We start from the raw sequence: 9,436 nt of genomic DNA on the forward strand, positions 1-9,436 counted from the left end.
ATTCTTTCCCGACAAACATTATGTTGGGCCTCGCATTAGCCTTTCAACTGATTGTTAGACAGGCTCTTATCTTGCTTCTTATTTTGCTGAGCAACATTCTTTAGCCCACCCATAGGTGGACTTCAAATTACCGAATTCATAACAGTAATGTGCATGTCATCCAAAATATATTGAACCGGATGCAAACAATAATAACACACATACATTAATTTTCCCATATAAATACATCATCTGTTACGAATTAATGTCCATCAAAATTTCCTATAAACTAATGGAACTAATTAAGTAGAGGAAACATTATGGTTCATTTCCTAAGAGCAAAAATTGCTCACTTTATTTTCTAGAATTTGTCTTAAAGAGGCACATCATTTGACTTGGCTCCTTGTAGTGGCACCAGACCAGCCATCCATGTGAACCAAATTGGGCAACTTTTGAAATTATCGGAATAAACTAGTCCAATTCATGGAGAAAAACGGTTTAGAAAAGTTCTCACCTTCCTCTTGTAGTTTTCAGTTTGCCTTCTGATCACATGATACTGCAAAATCAAAACGAAAAATAACAGGAAATAAAAGATCAATTAAGATGTTATATGTTATTAATGGAAGAAAATACATGCACATGAGTTGGAATTAAAGAAGAAACCCTTGATCAATTCTTCAGAACTAAACAAAATCATGAAACCACTTCTTTATTCTCTACTAGACAAGAGATATAGAACTAGTTTATATAGATCTACCAAAACAAGAAAACAATTAACCAGCAGCTAGAGTCTGTGCGTGCGTGCTTCCTATGACAAACCACCTCGAGAGCGGCGTCGACACTTTGCTCAAGGCCGCGCAGTTCCCCAAACCCCAGCACTTTCAGATCTTCACCCATCCTTTGCCCGCCATCATCGATAGATATATGAACAAACGCATATATTGATTCAAAAAGAATATGAACAAAAGCATATTACTAATTCGAGTCGATCTCCGCATCAAATCCATGTAAGCACCTAGTTTGTTGGAGAGCTCCCATCCCATGAAACAAGAATCAAGAATGCTTCTGAAATAAAAGGAGGAAGGAAAGAGGGAAGGTTTTATTTACCTGATCTCTGTGCGCAGGTTTCGGATTGACGGCCTTGAGATGGCTCACCGTGCGCTGCATTTTCTGTGATGAAATCGTACCTGAAGCAAATAAGACAAATCGAAGAAAGGAGATTGATGGATTGAGGGGAGAGAGAGAAGCTGCAAGCAAGCAACCTGATACTGCTCCGTCCACAGGCTGGTCCCGGTAGCCTGCTGGTAGCGGTCAAGGACCCCCTTGATGCTGCAACAAGAAGACTAGGACGAAGCTGCCTCAGAGTCAGAGATGTAATGAAGCAAACAGCTTGAGGTATGTTATGAATGGATTGGATGGAGTGAGGAGCGAGGAGTTGGTCGCGTACTTGACGCCGTCAACCATGGTCGGTGCGAGGAGACGGGGCTTCGGGTGGTGGTGCCAACAAGGGGAATCGGCGGCGGCGTGGGAGGATGGGAGAAGATACGTGGGAGGGAGGGGATTAGGTTTCGGAGCGTGCGGTGGAGGAAAAGGAAACGAGGGAGGTCTCGCGGGCTGGGCCAAAAATTGTGCCGCTACGAAATTTGATTCACGCGCGCGTCGATCGCAGGTCGGCCCACTTGTCTATCCCAAGTTGGTTGGGACTCATTGCCCGCTTTACCGACCGACCGTTAGCTCTAAGTAAGAATATCGCCGACCGACAGTTAGACGATATATATCTTCGCAATCCCAACCGAGAGTTGGTTGGCGTGTATGAATTTTTCCAACCGACAGTTAGTTATAAGTTTTGCCCACCAACAGTCGGTTGACAAAAGTTATCTTTCCCAACACACGTCTGCAGGGAATGCGGTGTCGTGGTGTAGTGCACCCAGTGCTATTTTTTGTCTGCTGATGTCTTTTTTTGCACGGACTTTTACCCCAATTTACCGAGTCCCAAAAATCCTAAGAAAAATATATAAAAATCAGCGTGGCGGAAGCTTCACGAGCACCAAAGGTGGGCCAGAGGGGAGCCAGGGCTTGCCCAGGCTGCCTTCCTGCGCGGCCCACCCCCTGGCCGCGCCACCAGGTCACCTGGGTGGGTCCCACGCCCTCCGGTGCCCTCCTTCGGCCTATATTTACATATCCAATAGGAAACCCCTCCATCAGATCCAGAATCGCGAATTTCTCCATCGTTCCGCCAACTCTTCCCGGCAACCTGCCGGAGGTAGGATTGACCTTCAGGAGCTTCTCCACCGCCATGGACGCTTCTCGGATGTGTCGTGAGTAGTCCTCCTTGGACCATGAATCCATGACCAGTAACTATGTGATGTCTTCTCTCCAATCTTGTGCTTCAATGATTAGCCCTTGTGAGCTGCCCTACGTGATCAAGGCATCTATGTAATTTTCCTACTATTCCTATGCTTGGTTTGCTAGGATCCGATGGATTACGAGATTATGTTCAGATTGTGATGAGTTATATATTTGGTTCTCCTTTTATATTATGATCTTGAGTAATTCATGCATGTTCTCCGTTGCTTTTTTATTGCTTTGGCTGAGTAGTAGATTCTAACTCCAAGAGGGAGCATTATGCACGATTATGGGTTCATGCCCCCTCATGTCTAGCTTGAGTGACAAAAACATGAGACTAGGGGATGTGTTGTTGCCACCAGGGAGAAAACAATGGTCCTTGTAACCACGGTTGCAAGGATTTTTTAACTTACACAAAGTTCGTTAATGCAGTTGTCGGTTGGTTTAGTTTACACTTTGGGTGGGGCTCGCAACTTAATACCAGTGAGATGTTCAGGATAGATATCTCAAGGTGGATGATTAGTAAGTAGATGCTGATGATTAAACGGTCTACTTATCTTGGCGTACTGCCCATTAGTTTTGAGCCTCTAACTTTCTAGTAGCATGATTAGCATCGTGGTGTGTTTATAATTCTCTCAATTGCCCAGCTGTAATTTGTTTACCCAACATAGTTGTTTATCGTCTTTTGGGAGAGAGACATCACTAGTGAACATCATGTGACTCCGGTCCATATTACCACCATTGTGTACACCTCCAACATTCACTGCTTTATTTACTTTTACGTTGCAATCACCATCACTATTCCCACTTGGGTTTTGATCCTTTGGAAACTACAAGGCCGGAGATTCACAACCTCTCTGAACTCGTTGGGAGAAAAGTTATTTGTTGTGTGTGCAGGTCCACATCTTCTGCTAGTGCCAGCGGAGTGGACACCTACTTGTTGATCCTCGGAGTCCTCCTGGTTCGATAAATCTTACAGTCCCCGTGTAAGGGAAATCTGCTACTGACTACATCTCCACCTTCCACTTGAGGTAACCAACGAGGGGCGAGAAGTATATACATCAACTCGTCATCACTCCCCGACGCCAAGAAAGCTCCAAAGCCACTCTGACACGCGTCTTCACCGTGCCCGAAATACATCTGAGGCGCGCCCGAGCACCTTCTTGTCGCCCCTCTCACTTAATCCTTCCCCTGGAGCGCCCTGACTTCCTAGTCCAACTTTCTCCGTCCAAATTGCCTCCCGGGTCGCCCCTAGGTGCTCCACGTGCCCTCTCCATCCTCCTGTGGCCGTCGATGCTCGCACCGGCCATCTCATGGGTCCTAGCTCCCTAAGCCCGCTCTCTCCTCAGATCCTTATCAGGGCACCACCAGCACCCTTCTGACCCCTTTCACTCTGCCCCTTTTCTTCTTCCTGTGGCCGGAGCGCCACCCATGGTCGTCGTCATCGGTCTCCGTTATAGCCAGGCCACCACTCTCTCCGGCGCTCCTCGGCAAGTGCGCCTTGTTCTCTTGATTTCATCCATCACCGGATAGTCGCGAGAGACGAACCATAGCTCCGGCAATCGCCGTCGGGATGTGTTCTCCCCCTCGGCCACACGCGAGTCGGGAGAAGGAGGAAGATGGCCTGTGAGCAAGCTGGCCCCACCAGTCAGATGGATGGTGAGGCCGATACACTGACAGGTTGGCCTCGCCCTCTTAAGTGAAGGCGGGCTTTGCCTCAGCCACCTCCCCCGTTGTGGAAGCGCAGTCCCCAAAGTGCGCATCCGATGTGGCCTCGTCGCGAGCGAATCTGAGCTAATGAGCCGGCCGAGTCTAATCTCCACTATGCTACGCTTAGTGCGAAGCTGGCCCATAGGTAAAACCTTTTTCATTTTTGTTTTTACATAGACTTGTAAAAACTCTAGAAAAATCATCCTAGCTCTGAAATTAATAATTCAAAGTCCTAGATGCTTCTAAAATGAGGGTCTATCCAAAAATATGTCCTAAACATTTTTCCTACAAACTTTTCAGTACTGTTTAAATTCACATTCAAATTTAAACCACTAAAAGCCCTCCTTTGCAAATTCCTACAACATCCTAATCAACTCCAAATGGAGTGATTCAAGTTCCTAGTTGTCTATCAAATCATGCTACAATTTTCTAGCCTAGGTGAACATTTTTCTCTAATATTGTTTCTGCTATGTCAAATAAATAGCTCTTTTTCCAATTAAGTCATCTCAGTAAATTCATAGAAAAATCATCCCAACTCCAAATCTAGTAAAACAACTTCCAAAAATATTCTAAAATCATTCCCTTATTGATAGGTACATCCACTCATTTTTACAAAAATGTTCTCGGTAGACTTCTTGTGGGGCGAGTGATGCCTCCATTTCCTCCACTCAAAATTTTCTAGTGATCCAAATCCCTTAGAACAAACTTTAGGTATTTTTCTTATGACCAGAGATATTCAAGAAAAATAAAACTCCTATTTATAGAGCACCTTGTTTTTCTATTATTCAGTGGTTTGTCGTGGTTCTTTGTGATGATAGTGGATAAAGTAGACGAAGTGCTCGGAGTTGGACGAGAAGCGTGAGAAGACCTCGAAGACTTTGCTAAACCACGCAAGCACCCGTTTGACAATGACTATGAAAACCCTTTTATGCATATCATATGGCACTTTATTTCGTGGCATGTGAAGCATGTTGAATCGGTGACTACCTCGGTGGGTTGTCTTGGATGTTTCCCCATTGATACTTGCACGGAGCATGATCCTACCTTGCTATGAGGGTTGTGTGTGTGGGAAGTAGTTAGGTTTCTATGTAGATACTATGCAAATTGGGATGGGAATATGCATGGTGATGAAAAGGAAATGATTTAGAATACTTTTCGAAAACCCCATCAGGTGCCACTAATGCCAAAGGGAGATGGTGTTGAGCTAGGTAGCCAGTTGAGAAAGAAGTGGTGTACCAAGGCAAGTGAGTGTGTGGTTTTGAAAATGGATTGGTTTAAGTTGCAACCGTTACTCCAACATTACATGTGCGACCACGATACCCCTTTCTGGGATGGGACGTTGTTGATTACCTTGGTGGATGCTAGCATAGGACCCACATTACTAGTGGCCGGGGAGCCGAGTCACTCTCTCGAGATGGTGTCGTGGCACGTAGGGCTAACATGGGCTGTTTTTACACACACCGGGCACAACGTTATGTGCCCGGATGGATGGTACGATCTAGAGCGAGGCTCGTTGATGTAGATCATGAGGGATGGCACAAATGAGTGGACTCTTTGTTTAGTGTTGCCTGGGGAAAGGCATTGTTCGAGTGCTTACCTCACGTGTGTAATATACCGCGAGTCATGGATGGCACAGAAGTTCCCCGAGTCTTATGGGTACATCATGCAAACCTCTGCAGAGTGTAAAACTATTCAAATAGCCATATCCATGGTCAAGGATAGTTGGATGATCGCTCTTGGGCTATGTCCATTCGTTATAAAACTGGGTGTGTGTGCGTGTGTGAGAGAGAAAGATGATAGTGTGAGAAAGATGATGCTTGAGTTAAGTCAGATGACTTGACATGATGAATGAACATGAGATGTTCAACCCCCTGCTTATGATGATATCTATAACTTGTCCGTATGGATCACTGTAACCTGTTGATCCATGCTTTTAAAAGCTCATTGATCATGACATTGCACTCAAACTTATCTTTTTGCAAATTACCAACTTAGTGCTATATCATTCATTATTATTGCCTTGTTCCAAACATGGATTGCTTGCGAGTACATTCAAAGTAATCATTGGCTTGCCACTAGTCATTTCATTGACCAAGCATGAGAGAACAGGATATGATGAAGAATATCCTGGTGACGTTTGTACGAGCTAGGACGCTTCCCAGTCAGAATGCCTGTAGGGTTAAGGCAGATCGCATGGGTTCACGCTATCATTTAAGATTTCCGCTGCAAATATATGAATACTTGTTCGTGAATGCCATATTCTAGTAAAATGGTGTGTAATTTATGTAAGACTCTTCTTATTCAGTTTCTGTGTGTTCGGAGAGCACTAATCTCTAGGATCACTATGCACTTACATTCCGTGGTCTCGATTTATGAGTCGGGGTCCCCACATCTCCCAACGCATCTTCCTTCACTTGTCTCCCAAAGCCACAATCACAAACATACATACCACTAATGCAACACAAAATATAATGAAATCTTGCGTGAATGTCATGGTTCAAAACATGAAAAAATATTTTATTTGTGTCATGCTCACATTCATCTATTTAACAATGATGCACATTCGTATCATTCCTTCCTCTCCCCTGATCGAAGAACCTACCCCTTGATTGATTTTATTCATAGAAACCACACCTCCCGTCTTGTTTTTTCAAAAGAAATAAAATTCCGCTGATTTTACTCTGTTTTTTCTTTAGAATACCAAAATCGATAATCATGAGAGGCCCACCCAGCCGATCCAGCCTCGTACTAATCTTTCCTTTCAAATCTTAACTTTCCTTATCTACGCCACAAATTCCTAAATCATAAAAAATTCTACAAAGTTTACTTTGCTGTCATATAGATCATGAGTTTTTCAACCTCTCTCCCCTCTTCCTCATCCTCATGGCAGCCAACCTACGGACGTGGCTGCATTGTGGTCAAGGGATGCTGCGGCCCGTGAACGCGGCGGAGATCTCAGGGAGCCACTCCTTGACATCTCCGCAAACCGCCCTTAACATCGACACCTCCCTACTCCTTTCTTCCACAGCCAAGAAGGTCATTCCCGGGGCATAAGATCCGGCTGTAGCGAGGCATGTGGTGGCTCGATTCTCACCATGGGCAAGGTGGTAGGTGGCTGGATCCCTCAACAAACATGGAGGCGTTATTGAGCGGTAGCAAGGCAACCTAATCCATGCATCCTCCCGCAATTCATTACATCCGCCCTATTTCTTTGACATCCAGTCAAACCATATAAACCATAGTAATGTGTGTGCGTGTTGTGCCACTGTCATTGCTTTGTGTCAGCGTATGTTCGCTTGCCTCTATTGGTGCATATCTTTGCATAAAGCTTTAATGCATAAAGCTCTTGTGCAGGTTGCATCTCGGTGCGGTATTGGGATTCTAAAAAAATCACTATGTTGTACAGTGGTAGGATATAATAGTAATTGCTATTATTGACTTCACACAAGTGCTTATATAATAGTAATTGCTATTATAGGAAAATAACATAATCAAATGACAAACTAAAGTTTATAGTAGTGAATGGTGAGATTCTTAGATGTAAAGGCTAGCAGGAAACCCGAGAATGTGGCTATAGAGTAGAATAGAAGTTGTTGAAACTGAATGAATAGAAGGAAGAAGACATCAGTATATGGCAACACAATTGGAAAGTAACGGTGCATCACGTTACATGTATTCATAAAATAGACACTTGTTATCCCGTAGCAATGCAAGTGCATTTAGTTTCATGTATTAAACTAACCCATTTGTTTTGGATGGTACTTTGTCCATCACTGTGCAGCATATACTAATATATTTTTATTTGTATATCTGCTTGTGAATAGTGCGTACTTGTCATAGGTTCTGAAAAAGCAAAGAATGAACAATATTTTTTGACAAAACTTTATATATCTTGAAGATTTTTCTATGGAGCGACCTCACAAAGGAGAAGCCCTCAATTCTACATAAAGATTGAAGTTACATGCAATTTATTTTGCGTTGTCACTTTTGAGTGTAGTCTAACAATATAATAACTGTAAGTGCATCTAATGCCCTTAGTGATTTTGGTGGTTTGAAGACTTATAGGTTAAGTAACTAATGTCATTACAAGTGTACACATGCTCTATAGGCCGCTGAGAAGTTTGAGTTACACGATGAATATCGACCCCTAAAAATGTATATCTTCGGATGAAGAAATTGGTCTTATGCTGAAGATTTTGATCGCGAAGAAATTGCGATGAAATTGATATTCCTCATGAAGATATTGAAGATGAGGAATTCGGTGTGTCCTGAAGAAAATCAGTCCGAAGACTTTGAAGCGTGAAGATTTATTCTTTCTAATTCATTTTCTTCACTCTTGAGTCATAGGAACACTGTATTGTTAAAGGGGGTCGAGGTAATACTACGGAATGAATTTCCTCATGATGCTCAACCCAAGCCTAATCCTACAAAAGCCTCAAGAGAGGAATATGAGAGACATGAGGACTCTCACAGTTGAGAGTCTCGACCGTTGCCGCAATTCGCGCCACCTCACCGATCTTATCCACACCAACGGTCATAATATTTAAGGGCATTTATGTCAAATCATGTCGGGATGCTCCCAGGCTATAAATAGCCACCCCCCACAACCACTAGCTGGTTGGCTGCTCCACAAGAAACTGAGACTTGTCATTTAGAGCAACCCAAATTTCTCAAAGCATTCGAGGGTAACTCATTAGTGAGGAAATACCCCAATCACCAAACCACAAACCAAAACCAAGTGATTGAGCATCACTGAAGAAATTGTTCCTGTGTGGAACTGAAGCCTTTTAATTTGAGGACTGTGCATCCTCCAGACGTTTAGGCGTCATGGTCTAGAGCAATTCGGCAGTCAATTGTGGATCGTCGGGTGACCGAGTTTGTGAGGGTTTGGAAGTCTGCCTGAAGACTTATCACGTGTGTTCGGCGAGGACTGTGTGTCCTTAGCTCAAGGAGAATACAGTAGGGACTATGTGTCCCGAGACTGTGTGTCCTTTGGTTTCAATACCAAGCCGCTCCAAACCAGACGTACGACTGTCAGAGCAGTTGGAACTGGGTCATCAACAATTGCCTTCATTGTGATACGGGTTCTATTTCTTCAACTCTTTCAATTCCTCAATATTGTATGTTGAAGACTTTCATTGTCTCTGTTTCAAGAATTTGCCGAAGACTTCCTCTGAATTTTTCCTCAACCTCAAATTCTTCATACGAGTTAATCTTCACCTGTGTATTATGTTCCTGCTTACTATGCAAACCGCTTTTCATAATCTTCATCAAGAAAATTGTTGTTGTAATCTTTGCACCACTGATCATGCGTTGTTTCCGTTGCACGTTATTCATTAGTGAGGAATTTCCTCAGCAATGATATTCTAAAAATCGCCTATTCACCCCCCCTCTAGTTGAT

General features: G+C 43.6%; 1 pseudogene; it reads right to left on the reverse strand.

Moving 5' to 3' along the window:
* Window positions 1-394: 394 nt before the first annotated feature.
* LOC123450532 lies at window positions 395-1,443 on the reverse strand (annotated as a pseudogene).
* Window positions 1,444-9,436: the final 7,993 nt, after the last annotated feature.

The sequence above is a fragment of the Hordeum vulgare genome, chromosome 4H, assembly GCF_904849725.1.
Source record: "Hordeum vulgare subsp. vulgare chromosome 4H, MorexV3_pseudomolecules_assembly, whole genome shotgun sequence".
Lineage (NCBI taxonomy): Eukaryota > Viridiplantae > Streptophyta > Magnoliopsida > Poales > Poaceae > Hordeum > Hordeum vulgare.